The sequence below is a fragment of the Trematomus bernacchii genome, unplaced genomic scaffold (genome assembly GCF_902827165.1).
Source record: "Trematomus bernacchii unplaced genomic scaffold, fTreBer1.1, whole genome shotgun sequence".
NCBI classification, from domain to species: Eukaryota; Metazoa; Chordata; class Actinopteri; order Perciformes; family Nototheniidae; genus Trematomus; species Trematomus bernacchii.
The window spans coordinates 144,701-168,027 of record NW_022987623.1 but is presented as its reverse complement, the minus strand read 5'-3'; positions in this window follow the sequence as shown (position 1 = coordinate 168,027).

Below are 23,327 nucleotides of genomic sequence, written 5' to 3'. Positions count from 1 at the left end.
AGATGTGTCCCCGGTGTGTCGGGGAACTCACGCAGCGTAAAATAAAACCCTTTCTCTTTTCCTCCGTACCCAAATCTCTAAAAACGGGGGAACAACGGAGCTGATCCAGATTTGCGTCCGATATGACGTAATATCTGAAATGTGGACCCACGGCCCTATCAGAAACGTTGCTATCAGAAACAATGCCCGACTGTTTTTGGACGTAATATGGTCGGTGTTTACATTAGCATCGCTAACACTCAAAGCTAACCTGTACTGGAGAGCATGTGTGAAGAAGCAGGAAATTAAAAAAAGGAGCTCACCTTGTGGTAAACCTGAGAGAGAGAAAGAGTTTGAGCTCCATACTGTTTCAGAAATAATCCTTGATGTGGTTTGGAACATGATTTAGCTGAGTATCTGCCGGTAGAATTCTGATCAGGCATTAGCTCCACCTCCTCTTTTTCTTTCAAGCTAAGGACCCCGAATCAGCGTTTCTCTAACAGCTGAAACAGAGGGATATGAGGGATTTCTAAAATGCATGATCTGTTTGGTATTTTGAGCAAAACACATCATAGACATGTTTTTATATATTTGTATATATCTGAGACCCATAATATATGCCTAAAAATAGCATAATAGGAGACCTTTAAAATGTAACTTAAGCTAAACATAGCTAATATATATTCGTGTGGATCCGATATCTTAAACACTCACAACATCACCAATAACCAAATAAAAACACATTAAAGCACGGACACAGAAGTGGTTGAAGTTAAAATAGTATATTGTTGTACAACAGTATAAGAGACAGATTACTCTTGCATCAAATGAGCAGAGAGCATGTCTCCACGAGAGAATATTACAGTATTTATACAACTTTTGAACATGCGTGGAACCATTGGATCTCACACAATCATGTCCATAATTTCCTCTACATTATCATTCATATCGTGGCAGATTTACCTTGGTTGCTGATTGGCTAATGGTTACATGAGCCAAAAAACGTTATGACATCATAAAGTGGCCAAAATCTGATCAGCTCATTTTCAGGTTTTTATAGAAATGGATGAGGACAAAAAGAGAGAATCTTTGTTCCTGAAACTTTCAGAGTCTCTTTACACAGAGGGGACACATGTTGATAAAGAAGAGACATGAAGAAGAGGGGACACATGTTGATGTAGAAGAGACATGAAGAAGAGGGGACACATGTTGATGTAGAAGAGACATGAAGAAGAGGGGACACATGTTGATGTAGAAGAGACATGAGGAAGAGGGGACACATGTTGATGTAGAAGAGACATGAAGAAGAGGGGACACATGTTGATAAAGAAGAGACATGAAGAAGAGGGGACACATGTTGATGTAGAAGAGACATGAAGAAGAGGGGACACATGCTGATGTAGAAGAGACATGGAGAAGAGGGGACACATGTTGATGTAGAAGAGACATGAAGAAGAGGGGACACATGTTGATGTAGAAGAGACATGAAGAAGAGGGGACACATGTTGATGTAGAAGAGACATGAAGAAGAGGGGACACATGTTGATGAAGAAGAGACATGAGGAAGAGGGGACACATGTTGATGTAGAAGAGACATGAAGAAGAGGGGACACGTGTTGATGTAGAAGAGACATGAAGAAGAGGGGACACATGTTGATGTAGAAGAGACATGAAGAAGAGGGGACACATGTTGATGTAGAAGAGACATGAAGAAGAGGGGACACATGTTGATGTAGAAGAGACATGAAGAAGAGGGGACACATGTTGATGTAGAAGAGACATGAAGAAGAGGGGACACATGTTGATGAAGAAGAGACATGAGGAAGAGGGGACACGTGTTGATGTAGAAGAGACATGAAGAAGAGGGGACACGTGTTGATGTAGAAGAGACATGAAGAAGAGGGGACACATGTTGATGTAGAAGAGACATGAAGAAGAGGGGACACATGTTGATGTAGAAGAGACATGAAGAAGAGGGGACACGTGTTGATGTAGAAGAGACATGAAGAAGAGGGGACACATGTTGATGAAGAAGAGACATGAAGAAGAGGGGACACATGCTGATGTAGAAGAGACATGAAGAAGAGGGGACACATGTTGATGTAGAAGAGACATGAAGAAGAGGGGACACATGCTGATGTAGAAGAGACATGGAGAAGAGGGGACACATGTTGATGTAGAAGAGACATGAAGAAGAGGGGACACATGTTGATGTAGAAGAGACATGAACATGTAGATTTTGCATAATAGGGGACCTTTAAGGCTGGTTGTTGTTTTTTCCTAGCTGCTGTTTTTTCCTAGCTGCTTCAAGTAATAACAGCGCTACATAGATGACTACATCAGAATGTGTGCAGATTAAACATCTTTTATATTCTAGCTACTGTATATTGTACTGCTGCATCTCTACATTTACACGTGAAAAAAACGACCAAAGTGTTGAAGTAAACAGTGCATTTTCATTTCCTCCTAAACGGATGCACCCCTGTGGATATGTGCACCATCGTGAAGCCATTCCTCTGGATATAGAAACAGAACGGTGTGCAGAGAAACACGCTTCCTCTTCCTGCAGAGCTGATGGATGCGAGGCCACCAGGTGTGCTTACACTCTGGAACGTGTTGCCAGACAGATGTGATTTGCCTAATGTAGTGTAGATATTGCTCCTATAATGATAGAATATCAGGATGCAGGTTTTTTGCGCCGAGAGAGGAGAGTGAACGTCCGGCTGGAGAAACACAAGGACGCTGTAATAAATCAACGCTGGAAGCTGAACGTGTAGCAGCGTGGCTCATTGCACAAAAACATAAGTGTGTTTCTCCAGAACATTGAGCACGCAGCTGAGAGTCCAGATGAGGAATGACATCACAGTCACTGGTGTCCAGCTGCTGGGAGTTTGAGGAAAACCATCCGCAAGCAACTGTCTCTAAAACAATTTAAGAGGCCGTATTCTGCTTTTTGGAGTTGGCTAGCGCTCCAACACATTGTACGTGACAGGCTAAGAGGCGGGACATCTCTAAGTGGGTGACCAATCACAAGAGAGCCGGCCAGCTAACCAATCAGAGCAGACTGGGCTCTGGTTTGAGACAGAGGGTGCCAGCACAGGCAGTATGAGAAAAATAAAGAGCTTTTTGAACATTAAAGCATGGAGACATGTCCCAGTAGAGACACTAGATACTGATATACACCTGAACATCAGCAGGAGAGGACTCTTTAAAGTAGAGACACTACATACTGATATACACCTGAACATCAGCAGGAGAGGACTCTTTAAAGTAGAGACACTACATACTGATATACACCTGAACATCAGCAGGAGAGGACTCTTTAAAGTAGAGACACTACATACTGATATACACCTGAACATCAGCCGGAGAGGACTCTTTAAAGTAGAGACACTACATACTGATATACACCTGAACATCAGCAGGAGAGGACTCTTTAAAGTAGAGACACTACATACTGATATACACCTGAACATCAGCAGGAGAGGACTCTTTAAAGTAGAGACACTACATACTGATACACACCTGAACATCAGCAGGAGAGGACTCTTTAAAGTAGAGGGACTACATACTGATATACACCTGAACATCAGCAGGAGAGGACTCTTTAAAGTAGAGACACTACATACTGATACACACCTGAACATCAGCAGGAGAGGACTCTTTAAAGTAGAGACACTACATACTGATATACACCTGGACATCAGCAGGAGAGGACTCTTTAAAGTAGAGACACTACATACTGATATACACCTGAACATCAGCAGGAGAGGACTCTTTAAAGTAGAGACACTACATACTGATACACACCTGAACATCAGCAGGAGAGGACTCTTTAAAGTAGAGACACTACATACTGACCTGAACATCAGCAGCAATAGGCCCATTTTTAATGTGATTCTGAAAGATATCACCGTCAGATCTGGTCTTTTTAACTTTTCCTCGTCCGTCCTTAGTCTTTGTTGAACAAACAAAGCCTAGTGTCTGAGAGGAAATGGATTTCCAAACATGGTAATGTATCTCCTCTATCTTCGCTCCCTTTTTTTTTTGGTATTTACTTTTAATTTGTATTGATCTTTCGCCTGCACCTCAATTCTGCTGATGTCAGAGGTGAGGGAGCATTACAATATACAATACTTTCTTCTGCTCTCTTATCGTGGAGGAAATGAAAAGCAAATGGCACCTTTGTCCGGGACGTGAGCTCGTCCAGGCAGAAGGGCTTTTGAAGCGCGGGGGTGAAATTGGAAAAGGTTGCAGGTTCACATCCCCGGACAATGACATCCCCTCTGCCTCCACTCCTGCAGCTCACAGGAGATTAGAGCAGCAGGGAGATAAGAGCGGCAGCGGCTAAATGTTTTTTCTCCGAGCCGGACAGATCGAAAGAGCTGAAGTGCTCCAGTTAGCCAGAAGACAGACGGATAGAGACGGACACAAAGTAAATCATTGTGAACTGACCTTGACTTGATTGTTGTGCGTAAACTGGTCTGCTGCTTCAAAGATAAAAAAGCAGAGTACACACGATCAATACGAGGACACAGCATCAAAGGGGAGCTCTGAAAATATGTTTAAAAAATGTAGGGAAGATGTCCGCTGTAGTAGCAGCTTCATTCAATTAATGTCATATGCATATAGTGTACACACAGCTGTGACACACACACACACACACACACACACACACACACAGACACACACACACACACACTTCGTTGTGCATTTCACCACCCGTATAAATATGATAATGCACGCACTGCGCCGGCAAAACAGGGGAAGCTTTAGGGAGATGATGAAGGACCACAGTGCAGTGAAGGCCACCACACACGCTTAGCAGACGTCCTACTGAGCCCCTGACACACACACACACACACACACACACACACACACACACACACACACACACACACACACACACACACACACACACTGTCTTCCTCACACACTCTGAGGGCCACACAGCCACGAGCATCGTTGCATCTTTTATATAAAGTGTATTTACAGTGTGTCTTCATGGATTGCTCATCTGAATGGTTTGCCGTTCATGAGAACCAGTTCATACTAGGGCTGCACAATTTGGAATTACTGATCACTGACTGATCATTTTTGAATCACTACTCTCCTGATCATTGGAAATTATATTCAATGTTATTGGTTTACCTTTTTACCTATCAAGGATATCTCCACAATCCCTTATTCAAATTGTTATTTTAACACATAATTAGCCTTTGAATATACAGTGTATCGTGCATCTTGCAACCTGAATATTGCACAGGTGAAGTCCATAGTGCAGTTTCTGTAGGTGCATCTCACTAAATGGATTCCTTGCGTCCCTCACTTGCGTTGTTTCCCTGCGACTAGTCCCTCCCACCAGGGAAGCATGGAGAGACGCAAGGAAACCACGAGAAGCAGGGAAATGAGTTTTAAGAGCAATGGGACGTCCTTTCCTCCGGAGCGTCACGTGAAGCGACGTCCGTTTGTGATGACGCCGCACAGCTGATCGTCTGACAGCAGCCGGATCAGTGCATGCGCTGCATCGTCCAATCAGTGAGCGATACACAGTATGGGGGCGGGGCAAGTGTCTGAGATTTCACCGCAGGATGGTCTGGTAGTTCCTCGATTATCACTCCTCGATCCTCGGTCCTCCGGCAAAAATAAGGCCACGGGGACGCTACTCAAGATGGCGCAGACAAATCAACTTCCGGTGATACCGAGCCCGAGGAGCGAGGAAATGAAAAATAACCGAAGTGAGACGCACCCTATGAAATACTGATTACTACTGCAGCCGCTAGTTTACACTTTTATTCAATTTGAAGTTACTGACTGTGCATACTGTACATTCCTCCAGTGTGTGTGTGTGTAGCTCACAATATACAGAGGGTGATCACAGCGGCTTCTCATGCCAATAATTCAGAAATCACGTTATAATGAAGTCAAAAACCCTCTGATTTCTCTCACCAGTTAGTCATTCATTTCTCTATTACAACACCACACAAACATTTGTTTGACCTCCCCCAAAATACAAGTAAACACTAGTAATTTCACCTTTAGATTTAGATTGATCATGATTAATTAATTATTGTGGCTAAAAGGATGACACTAGTAATCCATTGACAGCACTTATTCAAACACATTTAAAACAGTCACAATGTTAAAAGGCCAGTAGAGTACAAACTACAGCAAGCTACAATAGAAGAAGGCTAACCAATAGATAACAGGGCATTCTCAGATATGCATTTGTTTTAATACGTTTGTTTCAAAGGAAGTCAGAGTTGCAGCAGACCTGCAGTTTTCTGGTATTTAGTTCAGACTAAAAAACGACATATTGTTGTAAACTCCGCGTCTTGGTGTCAAACGTTGTGTGTTGCCTGACTTCTGAAGGTGACTCCTCCTGTTCTCGTCTCCGTTTTGATGCCCTTCTCGATCAATAAGCCGTTTAATCTCAGTGCTCAGGCGCGTCGATGATCCGATGTCGTGTCCGGCTTACGGTCGACACGAAGGATCTGCCCTCGTCCTGATAAAGCTTTCCTTCATCCCCCCCCCCCCCCCCATCCTTTTGTCTTGGTGTCGCTGCGGAGGAAAAAGAGCTCTCGGCCTATTTCAATCACGGACGCCTCTCTCTAATGAGCGTCTTAATCCTCCGCAGCGAACGCAGCTCGCCTTCCGGCACGACAAACATGTACCAGATTAGAGGATTACTCGCATTTATGCATTCATGTAGTAATGAACACAAGCCATTATAGAAATCCCTTTGCAAGAGAAAGAGAGTCCATGTCTGCTTTAATGTTTATATCAGAAGCTGCTGTTGCACAAACTGTCGGAGCGTGTATGGATGATTCTTTCCTTTGGGATTATTAGCCGCTTTTGTTCTGCATTTATAACGGCTACTATTGAACTATTTAGATTTAGCTCGCTCTGACCACACTCTAATAAAAAAAATACACCGGCGCTACTTAAATAAATTGAGGTAACAATTTGCGTTGATCTTTTTTAGTATTTCCAATTTAATCGATTATTAAGTTATCCCGAGTACCCATTTATAATCTGATTAACTCAATTAGTTCAGTCCTAAAAACATAATCTGCTTTCACCTTTAAAAACTAAATTAAGTTGAACCGACTTAATTGTAATCGTAAAGATGGAGTGATATTAAGTTGCATTTTGTTTAATTTAAAGGGGACCTATCATGCCTTATATAGGTATGGTCCTACACTATATTATTCAAATATAGCATGATAGGTCCACTTTAAGCTATTGTAATTTATTTATTTAAGTCCACACTACTCAAAAATGTCCATGCTAATTGTTACCTTAATTTGTTTGAGTATTAGAAACTCATTTATTTGAGTCAAAAACAATACACACATTTAAGTTCCACTTTTTAACAGTTTATTTTAAAATGTTCTTTACACAGTGACCTTTTTATAACAAATGTTCTCAAATATGAAATAACTATTAAAATGAGTTGTAAACTAATTAAAATAAGTTGAGGTAAAAAACTACATTTTCTTTGTTGAAAAAGTATTTTTTTTTAAGTAGAATCTACTAACCCCATGAATCGTTTTTTAGAGTGGGGTCTGACTGCTTTGTACGCTTCAATGCAACATGTTTACTACTTTCTATTTGCTGCTTTTTTAGATTGTGAGCTATTTGTTAATCATTGCTCAGAGAGGTTGGAAGCAGATGTACGAATAAATGAATAAAGGGTTAGTGAAGGGTAGATTTTCCCCTTTTACTTTTCATTTAGCTTTTACTATAGCAACTTAAAAAAGCACCTCTTGACCGTTGACCTTACAATATGGGTTCAGTATCTTAAACAAGGAGCATGTGGACGACAGGGGAATTGAACCACTTTATACATTTACATTATGCAATTTTTTTACATGTGTATACCTCCCCCTCCCCCCAAATGTTTGGTGAGAAGGACCATTCATTCTGCACAGTTGAGTGAACCTTTGATACAGCACGATATGTGCATGTCATTACAACAGACTGACGTAACAGTAATGGGTTTTATTTGGAAGATAATGTACTTTTTGAAAGTCATTTAATTGTTTCTTTAAGTTTTTTTGTAATTATTTCATGTGTACAATGCACATTTGTGGCTTTTCTATTAAGGGGACGTTTGCTAGTTTTCATTTTAACATAATTTAATTGTTTCTTTTACTGCATTTTACTTTTTAAAATGATTTCAGATGCACCTTTTTGGGCTTTCCCAGTAATATGACATGAAGTGATCCATTCCACTGTGTGTAGAAATATGGATACTGTTGGGAAAATAGTGAATGTACTCTTCCAATATCAGAGTAACATGATAACAAAGGTATCCCAACTGTAGCTGTGTGCATGACAGGATGTCTGATTACCTAGAAGAGCATCAGGACTGTTTGAGGCATATGATAGCTATGTGATTAACATGATGATTCAGCCTCTATGGAGATAGACATATGACAAGCATGATAATTTCTGACGTGGAGCTAATCTGAAGTAAACATTGAATACTGCTTTCTATTCCTCCATCTTGTGACTGTGTAACTCCCTCTCTTGGATATCAGCATGTGAAGGACACTGTTCAGGAACTAGTTGATGCTCTGTGTGTGATGACTACTTCCATTCTGGAGAGGATCAGAGATACATGGATCCTGAGATTGAAGATCAAGCCGGGGACGAGTGATTATTAAAAATGTTAAGTATTCAGAAAAAGTTTGAGATTGAGAGAAAGTCAGAATTTTGTGAAAAAAGTCAAAATTTTGAGGAAAAAAATCAGAATTGTGAGATTGTGAGAAAAAGTCAACATTTTGAGATTTTGAGAGAAAGTCAGAATTTTGAGAGAAAATCTGAATTTTGAGATTTTTAAAACAAATCTGAATTTTTAGAGAAAGCCAGCATTTTGAGAAGAAGTCAGGATTTTGAGAAAAAGTCAGAATTTTGAGATTTTCAGAAAAAAGCCAACATTTTGAGAAAAAACTCAGTATTTCGTACATGACAGCAAGTATGATTACCTACAAGAACTGGCATTCCTCCGTCTTGTGATTGTGTAACTCCCTATCTTGTATATCAGCATGTGAAGGACACTGTTCAGGAACTAGTTGATGCTCTGTATGTGATGACTACTTCCATTCTGGAGAGGACCACAAATACATGGATCCTGAGATTGAAGCTCAAGCCGGGGACGAGGGATATTTTTCTAACAGATACCATTTGAAATGCATGATAACTTTCGTGCGTGCGTGCGTGCGTGCGTGCGTGCGTGCGTGCGTGCGTGTCTCCTGTGGATGTGGCCACACAGCGTCTCTCTAAATGCGGTCAGACAGATGAGTCTCGCCTCGCAGCGCTGCCTCCCAAGGGCACAGTGACATTTTCTGGGGACAATATGGGACTGCGGTGACATAGAAAACAGCCCAGACTCCCCCCTCCATCTCTCCATCCTCTCCCCCCCCCCCTCACCCTTTCTGCTAATTTCCCTCCCCCGCCCTGAGAGTGCTGCAGAAAAACCGCCTCACCCTTTTCATTCTGTTACAGGTCAAAAGATTTGACAAAGTTCCAGCAGCCTGGTGGCTCTGCAGCGGGGGGGGAAATGTGACTGAGTCCAACAAAGGGAAATGATTACAGACAGGAACGTACACAGCACATTTTCAGAAAAAGCAGGAGCTCTCAGACGGGAGAGTTAGAAAATGTTTTTTTTAAAAGTCTCAATTTAAGATAAGATAGTACTTTATTTATCACAATTTGGGACATTTTTGTGTTGCAACAGCATAAAAGACATGGCATTGTACAATACAAATGAAAAAGACTAGAAATAAACAAGAAAGTAGAAAATATACATGTTGAATTTACAAATGAAGATGTAATCAAGCCACGTTATTCATTTAAACTGTCTCTGTCTCAGAGTGAGTCTGTCTCGTAACTGTCAGTGTTTGTCAGTAGATCTGAAATGACTCGGTTAGCTACGTTAGCTAGCTAGCTTACAGCAGATCTGCAGTAACAACAGGAGGAGTCATGTGATCACATTGTTAAAATAAGACCATAAAACATTTTAGGTAAGTTTCCAACAACAGAAACAGTTGTTCAGCTTTATCATCCTGAACGTCACCAAGCGCTCCGTCCCAGCTGTGTGCATCACTCTTTAGTGTCCCCTCTTCTCCCAGCTGTGTGTGTCACTCTTTAGTGTCCTCTGGTCTCCCAGCTGTGTGCGTCACTCTTTAGTGTCCTCTGGTCTCCCAGCTGTGTGCGTCACTCTGTAGTGTCCCCTGGTCTCCCAGCTGTGTGCGTCACTCTTTAGTGTCCCCTGGTCTCCCAGCTGTGTGCGTCACTTTTTAGTGTCCCCTGGTCTCCCAGCTGTGTGCGTCACTCTTTAGTGTCCCCTGGTCTCCCAGCTGTGTGCGTCACTTTTTAGTGTTCCCTGGTCTCCCAGCTGTGTGGGTCACTTTTTAGTGTCCCCTGGTCTCCCAGCTGTGTGCGTCACTCTGTAGTGTCCCCTGTTCTCCCAGCTGTGTGCGTCACTCTTTAGTGTCCTCTGGTCTCCCAGCTGTGTGCGTCACTCTTTAGTGTCCCCTGGACTCCCAGCTGTGTGCGTCACTCTTTAGTGTCCCCTGGTCTCCTAGCTGTGTGTGTCACTCTTTAGTGTCCCCTGGTCTCCCAGCTGTGTGCGTCACTCTTTAGTGTCCCCTGGACTCCCAGCTGTGTGCGTCACTCTTTAGTGTCCCCTGGTCTCCGTTGTGTTTTGAGCTTCTTGCAGTGTTTAGTTTCTGCAGCTTTTATTAAACGCTGCTCATGTCTCCTCAAGTTGCTGAATGTTTTCTAAATGCTGCATGTGTTGTCAAGTTGCTGAAGATGTTTTTTCATGTGTACAGGAACATTTGTCTTTTTATATTTGCATAGCTTCTAAAGCTGCAGCTCGTCTCTCCTAATGGAAAGTCTTTGGGTCGTGTAGCGCGTTTGCACCTGTCGACCACCCTAGTAAATTATAAATAATGGATAAATGCCAATTATTATCTTCTTTGACAGCAAAACGACATATAGTAAATAATAATTGCACCTAAGTGATCCACTTTACGTCCCCTGATGTATATCATCATGCAGAGCCTCACTTCCTGCAGCTGTTCGTCAACATCTCCTGTATTTACTGTTCAGCCTCCTGTACTGTGCTGTCATCCGTTTGACTCGCGCTGCACATCTGTCAGCGAGGATTGGTTCTTACTGGTCTGTGTGACAGATGAGTCCGTCCCTCTCTCCGGGGAAGATGCACATTTCTGAGCATCGGAGCGTTGGCAATCATGCACGGCACCTTGATGAGAGACGTTTGATTGACTGGCAGTTTAACGCGAGGCGATGGCGAGGAGCTCAGGAACATAAAGAGCGACACACAGAAACACACAGAACGAATCAGAGCACATTAAGAGCTCCTCAAGCTGAAGCATGAAGCAAAGCAGTATCAATGTACACATTTACACCAAACAAATGTGGTGAGATGGAACATTAACTGACGTAACAAGTCATGGGTTTTATAAGCAAGTTACTGTACTTTTTGAAATCTTTTTGAAAGTCAATTAATTTCAGTTTTTTTGTAATTATTGAATGTGTACAATGCACATTTGTTGCGTTACCAGTAAGGGGAAGTTTGCCAGTTTTCATTTTCATAAAGAGCGACACACAGAAACACACGCCTGGACACACAGAACGAATCACATTAAGAGCTCCTCATCTCCCTCTCTGCTGCTCTTCAAAAAGTGACTCGCTGATATCCATGGCTAATCTCATTAGGCCAGGGGACAGGTTGCATTGAAGCTGCTTCTGATTACACAAATACACAGAGTCTCCTGGTGGAGGATGGTGTTTCTCTGTCCACTTCAGATCAGGGTCTGGAGGGTTTCTTGACATGGGCTGCAGAGGGTCAGACACAATTAACTTTCAAGGGTCTGCGGAGAATCAGGGTTAAAAGCATCCAATCAAGTCAAGCAAGTCATTTGCTTTCCGCTAAGCCAGTTAGTGGTCGATCCAATTAAGACTTTGGTTCAGACCAGGAAGACATCTCTGTGGAGGGCTGTCCGTCACACAGGGACTGTTTGAAACTCGGATTTGATTGCTCCGTTTTCCTGTGCTGGGTTTCTCTGTAAGAGGCTGTTGATAATCTTATGCTGCGTTCACACCGGATGTGAATATTCACTTCACTCTAATCGCTCTTATCGCATCGCTCTAAATGCTCGAGTTTCACCGCGGCTGTCAGCTGTGTTTACTCGCATCATTCAAACAAGACGCGCTGGCTAGGGGGCTACAACTACAACAAAATTAACATATTTTACCGTGATTAAATTGTAATACACGTTTCTAAATGATGCCGAAGTAACAACATACTGATACCGGTTAGTAAAAACCATGAATTAATGCTTTGTCAAGTCTGCAGACAGACGGCAGGCGAACACCTTTTTAAAATGCTTGTTTTCTGAATGAAGATCGGGTCGACCAGGCTAAGCTAACGTTGTATATGCTCCGTCCACACTCACAACAACGGCCTACAGACATAAATAAAGCAGCGACTGTATTCGCCATGACACAGACAGTCTGTGGTTTGTACTTATTTAACTTTTGTCCAGTTTCTGAACATATATGAGGAGCTGTGAGCTCTGTGTGCTAACTGCTAACAGCTAACGGCTGATGTTTTCTGGTTGAATGTCAGTGACTGCAGGCTGAGACCCTCACCGCTGATTGGCTACCGCAAGAATTCAGACTTTAAAGGTGGGGTAGGTAAGTTTGAGAAACCGGCTCGAGATACACTTTTTGTTATATTCCATGGAATGCTCTTAACATCCCGATAGCAATGAATATCTGAAGTGCTTTGACAAAAAATCCATAAAAAAATATCATCTGTGGAAGCCGTAGTACTGTAAAAAGCACGACCAATCATCTGAGCCGGCCCGGCTAAAATAACTGGATGGCCTACCTGCCTGTCAGCCTTCCATCTGTGCACAAACTTATCTCGTGCCCTCATTGGTCATGTGCGCGTTCGTGTGTGTTGGAGGAGGTGCTCTGTAAGGAAGTGGCAGATTTTTTCCGGCTGTGTATTTTCAAATTCTAGTGCACTCGAGCCGGTTTCTCCAAAATGACCTACCCCACTTTACTTTAATCTCAGAATTCCGACTTTTTTCTCCAAATCTTGACTTTAAATCTCAGAACTAAAAAAGGCTCCTATCCTCTTCCGTACATGATGATACAAAGATTATGTAAAAATGTTTTGATGACATCTACGTTTGACTAAAATGAGGACCTAATAGTTTTTGGCTCATCTTGATGGAGTGGTTTAATATAATCTGATGACTACATTAATTTACTTAAATAGTGAGCATTTTCTTTGACTAAAGACTAATGTACCAAGACTTTAAATGTGGAGAATCCGGGTTAAAAGCATCCAATCAAGTCAAGCAAGTAATTTGCTGGAAGACATCTCTGTGGAGGGCTGTCCGTCACACAGGGACTGTTTGACACTCATCTTTGATTGCTCCATTTTCCTACGCTGGGTTTTCTCTGTTGGAGGTTAACAGGCTCCGGTCCAACACTGTCTCGCTGTCTGTCCTCCGAGCGATTCTCCCGCTGGGTCAGCAGGACACTGATTGGCCGAGAGAGGGAGAGACACTGATTGGCCGAGAGGGAGAGAGGATGGAGCCGGCGGTCCCGCTGTTTGTTTAAGAGCAGGAAGCCAAGTGGAAAGGCCTTAATGTCTTAATTGGTGCGAGTGGAGACGGACGCTACCTGACGAGACTCATTAATCAGAGCTGGGGTGAAAAGGCTAGCGGCTCGGAGAGACTTCGGGGGGGAATATCTCCCAGAATCCCCCTCACATTCCCTCACAGCTGTTTCTGTCACACTCGGCCACTCAACCCCACAGAGCACACAGCAGTAATTAGAGCCTGTTTACACACACACACACACACTCATCCTGCACATGCATGAGACAAACACACAACATGTTAACAACACACCCGTGATCCCTGCCTTTGTTCAATTAGACAACGCTGTAAGATATGACTAAATATGTTCGACAACAAGGTTTGTTTTCCATGGCTTCACTGAGACGATGAGGAGAGGAGATCATATCAACCTGCAGTATTGTTGATGAAAAAGACCAGACTAAAAGGAAGTTGAAGCATTTTTTTAAAGCAGAATCTCTTTTATTTTCATTCTCTGTCTGTGTTCGTCCACAATAATGCACTAAAATCCATAACATATAGGGTTAGGGTCTACGGAAGAGGATCAATTAATTCCAACTTTAATCTCAAAATTCCGTACATGATGATACAAAGATTATGTAAACCATTTTTGATAACATCTGAGGAGATATACATTTGACTAAAATTAGGAGATAATTGTTTTTCGCTCATCTTGATGAAGTGGTTTAATATAATCTGATGACTCAATTCATTGACTTAAATAGTGAGCGTTTTCTTTGACTAATGTCTTTGACTTTCAATCAAGGGAAGGAGGTTGACTAAATATGATAAAGACCAACCAGGACATTTGATGCATGACTTAATGACTGAATAAATAAACTAAAAGTAGGTGAAAACACTCCTGCCGCGGGGCCACTGATAAAAGAACTCTGAACATGTTCCACTTTGAGTTTGATCTCTGTTTGTCATGTCCAACATGGCCTTTTTTTTGCTTTTTGGGGGCCATTTCAAGCTCTGTCACACATGTCTGACATCAAGCCTCAAAGGACTGACAAATGACCAACACACACATAAAGAAATCATCACACACACACGTACACACACACATACAGAAGTTTTCCCTTTGGGCCAGTCCATCAGACAGCAGCCCTTGGACTGATACACAAAGTGAACAAAGTTAATTTTCCTCTGCTGTCTTCCTCCTCGCTCCTTTCAGCCCGATGTTGTCCAGGTCACCTAATGGAGTCAAATGAAGCCCTGAGGCGGGACGTTGTCCTCTGGTCACAAACATCCATGTTTCAGAAGAAGCACTGCTTTGTTTTTCACTGTTCTGCCTCTGTGTCGGTGCCCCAGGCTTCAGAGAGGAAGTCACTTAACTGCCTCCTACGTTGCCGTTTTCTCCGGCTATTCACGGGAATACCATTAAAGCAAGGCTAGCACTTTATGTTTGTGTCACTGCATTTGTCGGTCGCCTGTGTCCTCAATTCCTATCTCGGACATAACAACCAGTTGAAACCTGATATTTCTGAAGTGCCCTATACTCAGATCTGATTTAATATCCAATCTCAGATATCTGCAGCCGAGTAGTGAATGTTTCCTTGTCCAATAACGGCTTTGTTTCATAGAAAGGTCAATGTTACACTCTGCTGGCTTTAATTATTTCTAAATTCACTTGAGGAAAAGTGCATTCGTGTTTTTATACAGCTATGATTAGCGTGGACTTTTTATTTCTCTGTATACTGACAGCTGTCTCTTCTCCGCTCTGCAGGAGTTCCCTCAGCTTTGACTAAAATATTCCCTTTTTTATAACGTTGTTTTGGATGCATATTTTGTAGTTGCACAACAGAAAGCATGGACAATATTATGCAAATGTTTGCACAATGTTATTCCCTCTGATGGCTTCCCAAAAACATATTTCAGAACGAAGAAGAAATCACGTAGAGGAAAGAAATCAGCAGAGAATTAGACACTCAAGTCTTTGAAACAGTGAAATCACATCTTTTGCTTTTATTTGTAACTTTACGCTTAACCTCAAAGTAGCAACTGTTTGAGTTTGCACACAATCAGGTTCCCTAAAGAGAGGTGCTGTGATGACGTATTTCTGTGTTAGACCCTGAATCATCTCCCTGGTTCTCTTCCAAAAAAAGCCAATGGGATTTCTCCATTATTAAGCTAAAGGCGGCTAATGTTGGGCTATAAAGGAACTACAGCACGGTCACATGACTTCACGCCACCACCGCTAAGCTAAAGGCGGCTAATGTTGGGCTATAAAGGAACTACAGCACGGTCACATGACTTCACGCCACCACCGCTAAGCTAAAGGTGGCTAATGTTGGGCTATAAAGGAATTACAGCACGGTCACATGACTTCACGCCACCACCGCTAAGCTAAAGGTGGCTAATGTTGGGCTATAAAGGAACTACAGCACGGTCACATGACTTCACGTCACCACCGCTAAGCTAAAGGAGGCTAATGTTGGGCTATAAAGGAACTACAGCACGGTCACATGACTTCACGTCACCACCGCTAAGCTAAAGGAGGCTAATGTTGGGCTATAAAGGAACTACAGCACGGTCACATGACTTCACGTCACCACCGCTAAGCTAAAGGCGGCTAATGTTGGGCTATAAAGGAACTACAGCACGGTCACATGACTTCACTTCACCACCGCTAAGCTAAAGGCGGCTAATGTTGGGCTATAAAGGAACTACAGCACGGTCACATGACTTCACGTCACCACCGCTAAGCTAAAGGCGGCTAATGTTGGGCTATAAAGGAACTACAGCACGGTCACATGACTTCACGTCACCACCGCTAAGCTAAAGGCGGCTAATGTTGGGCTATAAAGGAACTACAGCACGGTCACATGACTTCACGTCACCACCGCTATTTTTCATTAGTTTTACCAAAATAACTTGATTTAATTAACATAAAATAACATTTCCAAATAAATAAATCCTTCGAATCTGCCTGTTCAGTTTCTGTTGGAATGTGAAGGGTTAAATGAAAGAAACTCGTCTCTGCGAGGTGAAGACAGGAGCTGATTGGTGGTCCTGCTGTAAATTCACAGAGGGCCCGCTATAGTAACTGAACGAGAGAGTAATGTCAAATGACAGTAAAATTGACCAATCATATCTTCCCTCTAAATGGGTGGGTTTTATTATCGCTGACTTTATGACAAGTTCCGCCCGCTGTGAAGCTTTTCTTGTTTCCATAGAAACAACAACTTCCTGTCAACAGCGTAAAATCGCCTTCAAAATAACAGCATGTCCACAAAATAGGAAGCCAAGCCTAGGTATAAAAGTCACGGCTCACCACTGTTAAAAACATATGCAGTATTTGTATGTTCTTCCCATGGAAAGCTTACCACCTACACACAGTCCCACACCACCCTCATGGCTTCCTCCAACTGTCCGCCCACCAGAACTCATCTTCTTAATTGTCCTCTCTGTTGATGTGAAATTCAATAAAAGCGACAGGGACCATTCTGAATTGATTGTGAAAAGATGCCACTGCCTGACAGCTGGAGGAGAGATGATGTACTGAACTACGCAAAGTGTGTGTGGGTGCTTTAGGGAGTGTGTTAGTGAGTGTGTGTGTGTGGAGGGGGGGGGGGGTTCTTCATTATCTTAGCTTGAAAAGTGGTTTGCTTGTAAATGGGGTGACAAATTGTGTCTGCATTGCCTCCCCCCCTCCTCCGCCCCCTGTTTTTACATAACCTTGCTGGTAGTGGTAAAGCCAATCTGTCTCCTCACATTTGTATAGATGTGTTCAATTGCTCACAGGGCATAAATTCCTCATCGGCGCTGTAAAGAAGGGGAAGTAAAGATGAAAAACCATCAAGTCCTGACTTTGCACATGGCTGCACTCGACTCATTGCTCTTTGATGGCATGCCCCTGCAACTTAAGCTGTGAATAATGATGTTTTCAGCCCTTTTGACCTAGCCTCGTATATGTACAACCCGGGGAAATATTTAACATGTTGCATTTCCTACACCTGCTGTCTCCTGGGACTCCATCAGCACAATGCTCCTGTGGCTTTAGGAGGGGAAGCCTGTCCGTGTCACTCTGAACTATATGCAATGACAGGTGATCATCTGGAAAATGACGTTCATCCATCTGGAGAGTTCAATACCGTAGTGCAGGGGTAAAAGCCAAGATGCATGTAAAGTTATTCATTACGGTGGCCAACAGGTGCAAACGCTTTACAGCAGACAAAAACACTTCCATTAAGAGAAATGCGCTGCTGCAGAAACTATTTAAATATACAAACATAAATGTCCCAAAACACATGAAGAAACATCTTCAACAACTTGAGGAAACATGCACAGCGTTTACTAAAAGCTGCATAACAAATACAAAATGCTGCAAGAAGCTCAAAACACAACGGAGACCAGGGGACACTAAAGAGTGACGCACACAGCTGGGAGACCAGGGGACACTAAAGAGTGACGCACACAGCTGGGAGACCAGGGGACACTAAAGAGTGACGCACACAGCTGAGAGACCATGGGGACACTAAAAAGTGAAGCACACAGCTGGGAGGCCAGGGGACACTAAAGAGTGACGCACACAGCTGAGAGACCATGGGGACACTAAAAAGTGAAGCACACAGCTGGGAGACCAGGGGACACTAAAGAGTGACGCACACAGCTGGGAGACCAGGGGACACTAAAGAGTGACGCACACAGCTGAGAGACCATGGGGACACTAAAAAGTGAAGCACACAGCTGGGAGGCCAGGGGACACTAAAGAGTGACGCACACAGCTGAGAGACCATGGGGACACTAAAAAGTGAAGCACACAGCTGGGAGACCAGGGGACACTAAAGAGTGACGCACACAGCTGAGAGACCATGGGGACACTAAAAAGTGAAGCACACAGCTGGGAGACCAGGGGACACTAAAGAGTGACGCACACAGCTGGGAGACCAGGGGACACTAAAGAGTGACGCACACAGCTGGGAGACCAGGGGACACTAAAGAGTGACGCACACAGCTGGGAGACCAGGGGACACTAAAGAGTGACGCACACAGCTGGGACGGAGCGCTTGGTGACGTTCAGGATGATAAAGCTGAACTGTCTCTGTTGTTGGAAACTTACCTAAAATGTTTTATGGTCTTATTTTAACAATGTGATCACATGACTCCTTCTGTTGTTACTGCAGATCTGCTGTAAGCTAGCTAGCTAACGTAGCTAACCTAGACATTTCAGATCTACTGACAAACACTTACAGTTACGAGACAGACTGACTCTGAGACAGAGACAGTTGTTCAGCTTTATCATCCTGAACGTCACCAAGCGCTCTGTCCCAGCTGTGTGCGTCACTCTTTAGTGTCCCCCGGCCTCCCAGCTGTGTGCGTCACTCTTTAGTGTCCCCTGGTCTCCCAGCTGTGTGCGTCACTCTTTAGTGTCCCCTGGTCTCCCAGCTGTGTGCGTCACTCTTTAGTGTCCCCTGGTCTCCCAGCTGTGTGCGTCACTCTTTAGTGTCCCCTGGTCTCCCAGCTGTGTGCGTCACTCTTTAGTGTCCCCTGGTCTCCCAGCTGTGTGCGTCACTCTTTAGTGTCCCCTGGTCTCCCAGCTGTGTGCGTCACTCTTTAGTGTCCCCTGGCCTCCCAGCTGTGTGCGTCACTCTTTAGTGTCCCCTGGTCTCTGTTGTGTTTTGAGCTTCTTGCAGCGTTTCGTTTCTGCAGCTTTTAGTAAACACTGAGCATGTTTCTTAAAGTTGCTGAATGTTTTCTAAATGCTTCATGCGTTGGTGAAGTTCTTCATTTGCATGTGTTTTGACACAGTTGTGTTTGTATATCTGCAGCTTCTCTGAATCGCTGTGTGTTTCCCCTCATGGAAATGTTTTGCCATTGAAGCGCGTTTGCACCTGTTGGCCACCGTACTTCTTAGTGCTCAGTGGATAGCGTCACAGAAAACCTCACACACACGGATCAATGTGCAGAGGCCTCTTGTAGATAACTGATGAAGTCTTTACATGTGTCTGTGATGTTTTCACGGAGAGCAGGAAATGCATTTGACTGCTCCGTCTTTTGTCAATCAGTATTGATCAGCAGCTCCTCTCCAGACAGCAATCAAGACATTGCGATGCTCTGCACCCATTTCCTCTCCTCTCCTCAGGCTACATTGATTTTATGAAAGCGGGGCTCTTCTAAACCCAGTTGGTACTTTAAAACGTCATCGTCCTCCAGCCCGTTATTATCACGGCTCATGAGTTTATTTTTTCCTGCCCTTGGGTATGACAGCTATTGCAGAAAATGCTTCCAGAACATTTCCCTCATCGCCAATTGTATCTACGTTTCAAAGTTCTTCTCTATTTCTTTAGTGCTCTTAATCCATGTATGTCAAAACGCTTTTAGATTTCTATCTGATTTGCAATTTCTACTTGAATCCATCACTTTTATTTCCAGTCAGGTGAACACGTTGAGCCGTTTGCAAAGCAGTTTATGTACAAGATAAATGTTAGGGTGTATTTTATTTCCTAGACATTGCTTCCAGATGCATAAAACTGTGTGCATTCATGCCTTTATCGATGTGTATGGCTTCGGGCAGATTTTTAAAGCAGCACGTACGCCTGGTTCTGCTTCTTATCTAATTTCATCAGGTGCTTTTGTTTACTTGAACTTGAAGCAGTTTATAATCTAATAACAAAGATAGTTTTATCTGGACATCGGCGTCTAGAAGCATAAAGCTTTGTGTGGATTTATAACTTTATCGCTGCGTGTGCACAAAGAAATATGCATACTGTTGACTGTTACAGCAGCACGAACGCCTGCTTCTGGTTCATCTCATTTCAACAGATGCATTTTTTTTTACTTTCACCTGAATTTATGTACAAGATAGAAGTTAGGGTTTAGATTTCCCCCGAGACATCAGCTTCCAGATGCATACAACTATGTGTGCATTTATCACTATCGCTGTTTCCATAGAGAAAAAAGAAAATGCATATGTTTTATTTTGATCAGATTTTAATTTAAAGGCGCACGTCTGATTCTGTTTCTTAACCCTTGTGTTGTGTTCGAAAGCTGTCACTGTTCATGGTGTTCGCGGGTCCATTCTGACCCATGATTTGTCTCAGTCCCAAAACACTCAAAAATGACTATCATCCAATATTGTTTTAACTAAATCATAACCAACTTATTACGCATTCATAACCATACAATCCTGTTGTCATTTTATTTTATGGCCCCGAAACACATTACACCACATATTTAAGTAAAACATGTGATTCAATTCACTCATTATATTTCCTATAGTGAAGACAGTGGATCATTACGTTATCTGACTATAATAGACTCATATTAGAATACAATCTCCCCCCAAAAAGTTTTAAATTATTGTTACAGTGGATGAAGGGGGTGGGGGAGGGGTGTCTTAATGTCAAAGATGAATCTTGATTGGGCCAAAATGACCCAAAACAATTCTGCTGGGACCCGAACACCAAATTACATACTTTTTTTTTAGAGACCTTCAGACTTGGCTAAAATTGTCAAAATCAGTTTTGTAGTGTTTATATAGCTGTTGTGGAGGATATCATGAAGCCTTGTTCCGATACAAAAAACTAGAGCGTAGTTATTGTGGGGGAAACTTCTGAAGCAATTGGAAACAGGACTCAGAGAGGCACGAGGAGAGCTGGAGCTTTGATGACAAACACTGATGGGTTTATTTGGAGTTACGGCCGGAGAATTCACAAGACATGTGGTGTGTCACGAGTTGACTCAGCGGTTGCCAAACCAATTCTGAAGAACTCTTTCTGCAGCTCGAGGTTTTAACTAGTTCGGAGTGTAATAATCAACATTCTTCATCAGCGAGACTAAACAATTATGGACCCTGAATCTAACTAGAGCCCTCGTCCATAGGAAAGAACGTGCGCCAGGGAACCTACAGTACGTCCCTGAACAGTAAACGACCTCATGGCGGCTTGTGCTCGGTCATAGACTGGCAACAACAATGCGCCCAAGCTGCCCCTCCTTAAGAGCGATAGCAGCAATACCCAAGGCCGTAGACCTATGCCACGGGAAAGGAGACAGTGAGAGGAGAACATGATGAACTGGGTCGAAGGTTGAATACCTAAGCAAATTATTCCCTAACAGTTATTATATAATTTTAACATGAAACGGTTCACGAGAGACCCGAACACAACATAAGGGTGAAATCCCATTCATTGTGGAACTGGGTGCATTTGCACTAGCCTCGTTTTGACTCTCACAGTTCGCCATACAGTACATGGATAAAAAGACTCCCCTTCAACTGAAACTAAAGGTTTAATGTTTTTGTTATTTTTAATCAAGGATCAAGTGACTTTAAATCATTTAACAGGTATGCGATAAATCAGTTTAAAGAGGACATGTGTGTGAGAGAAACTCCCTCTGGAAAGTAACAGGTATTTTAGCCTTTGCAGACCATTTACATGCACAAATACCAACATATAAGACACTACAGGAGATGGAAAACCCCCAAAACTTAATCGGGGCCCCTCTAAATCAAAACTAAAGTAGCTCAGCATCCCTCCTCCCTCCCCCAGCCGTGCCTCTCACAGCAAGGCATGTGTCTCTAAATGGAAGTAAGTGTAATTACAGCAGCAGGAAGGCAGGTAATCATTTCCCCCGAGACAGAGAGCGAAGGTCTGAAGGCCATCGGAGTGTGAGCGAGGTGCAATCTGACGCCTCAATAAACAGGCTGGAATTACAAACTTCCGGACGTGGGAGTGACTCCTTTCCTCGATGGGAAGAGTGTGAGCACATATGATGATATCTTCTTTAATGTCAATAAGGCTCCGACGTGTTTCAGTTACCAGCATTAATCACTCTGAAATAAGCGGAGCTGCGTGAAGTTATTCGATGCATAGGACGTAATTGAATTGATTTATTTATCCAAAGCAATAACACAATGTATTTCCCAGGCGAGATGCGAGTGTTGTATTTCACTGAACAGAGCGGGGGATTTACAAACCAAACACATTCATACGTCAGCAACATATTCTGAATTTAATCCTTTTTTTTACGCACCTTCTGAGTCACTGCAATAAAGCAATGTTTTGTAACTAATTAATCATGACTTGTCTTTGTCTCGGAAGAATAGGAACACCTTCGGCAATATAAATCACGTCTGACGGAGACTGACACTGATCGCACTAATCCTGTTATTTATGTATTCCACATCTAATCCAAGCACACACAAATGCATACTCCTCAGACATGGAGCAGTATATTACAGAATGTCAAAAGCACTAAAACACACACACACAACCCATTATAAATTACAGGGAGATGCTTCAATGCAATGCTTTACATAGTGTGAGGAAGTATGCATCCTGTGAAGCATTTACACCGAGAATGAGGAACTATGAAGACTTATTCACAGGGTCAGTGAACAAGGGGGCGGGACATCTCTAAGCTGTTGACCAATCACAACAGAGCCGACCAGCTAACCAATCAGAGCAGACTGCGCTCTGGTTTCTACACTACATACTGATATACACCTGAACATCAGCAGGAGAGGACTCTTTAAAGTAGAGACACTACATACTGATATACACCTGAACATCAGCAGGAGAGGACTCTTTAAAGTAGAGACACTACATACTGATATACACCTGAACATCAGCAAGAGAGGACTCTTTAAAGTAGAGACACTACATACTGATATACACCTGAACATCAGCAGGAGAGGACTCTTTAAAGTAG